The following is a 1,389-nucleotide window of genomic DNA, read 5'->3' as shown; positions in this document are numbered from 1 at the left end:
TCATATGGTTGTTGCTGTTCCGTGTTTTAAGACTTTGTTCAATGGGCCCCTTTTTAACTTTGAGCCCCCGGCCCTCCAAAGGGCTCTGCACGGCCCTGATGGCGCTAGTGCAGTTCACTAGCCTGACCACTGGAGGGCGCCAGAAGGTTGCTGACCAAGAAACAGAGAGCAGAAACGGACGGAAGAGGAAAACGCGGCAGGAGTGTGGTGGGGGGTCATTAAATCTCTGAGGGGAATTTTTCTCGCTCGTCTTGTTGCTGCAAAGACATTCGGTTCCTGCAGCTTTGGCCCCTGGACACCCAGAACAGCAGGGGTCATTTCCTGCTCCTCGCTCGGCCCTGCTGCTGCTTTGGGGTCGGGCGGAAGTTTGGGAGAAACATGAAACATGAAGCTGAGACAGAGAGATTCCCCAAGCACCTCAACTTCTCCCACATCACTTCCTGTTCTCTGGGAACCGTCTGCTGTCCTGCAGGAAGTGACTGACAGCAGATATGACATCACTTCCTGTGAGGACCCGGCTTGTCCAGCACCTGGGGCAGCAGTGTTCAGGTTTTTATTCTCATAATGGCCTGGCCCGTCAGCGGGAGCCTTCCTCCATCGTCAGCAGACCTCCTCCTCTTCCTCATGCTCACCAGAATGTTCTGGAAGAAAAATCCTCCCAGAATCCCCTTGTGATGAGCTCAAAGGGATTCTTACAGAACCGGATCGGTCCTGAGATCCCGCTGACCCGGTTAGAGGGAGACGGCTGCAGCCGACCCGCCAGCACGCCGTGTTCCTGGAGGTTCTGGACACGAGATGAGAGGAAATGCTTCCTGTCATCGAGACACCAGATCCAACCATCAGATGTTCACATTCCTCAATTCTGCAGAAAACTGCTGACAGCATTACGACCCAATCAAACGGCCCGCTTCCTGGAATAAAGGACCGCCCAGCTGTGGGGGGTTGGTTCACACAGCAGTGTGGTCTGGACCAGAACCAGAACCAAAACCAGACAATGGATGTGATGAAATCCTGAATCCAGAAGAGTTTCCATCCAGAGGGAAACAGAGACTGTTGTTTCCCTCTGAGTGAAAAGATGTTTAAACATCCTGATTTTCCTGAACACACGGTCTCTAACTCAAACCTGATGGTCCAGTAGACCCAGTTCTACTGGATCCAGAACATCTGGTTCTGACCCAAACCAGCCTGTTCCCCTCCTGGCCTGTGGGGGCGCTGCACCAACAACCTCTGCAGGAAACGACACTAAAACCTCTGGAGACACTGAGAGCAACTTCCTGTTTCAGCAGATGAAACCAGATGGAGGCGTCAGAGTTTAGTGATTTCTCTTTAGTCTTTGGCTGAAGACCAGGAGCCATTTCTGCTGCTAGCGCTAGGCTAACATGTTAGCTT

Source organism: Poeciliopsis prolifica, unplaced genomic scaffold (assembly GCF_027474105.1).
Source record: "Poeciliopsis prolifica strain line A6 unplaced genomic scaffold, Auburn_PproV2 SCAFFOLD073, whole genome shotgun sequence".
Taxonomy (NCBI): Eukaryota; Metazoa; Chordata; class Actinopteri; order Cyprinodontiformes; family Poeciliidae; genus Poeciliopsis; species Poeciliopsis prolifica.
Note: the sequence above shows the minus strand (reverse complement) of the source record.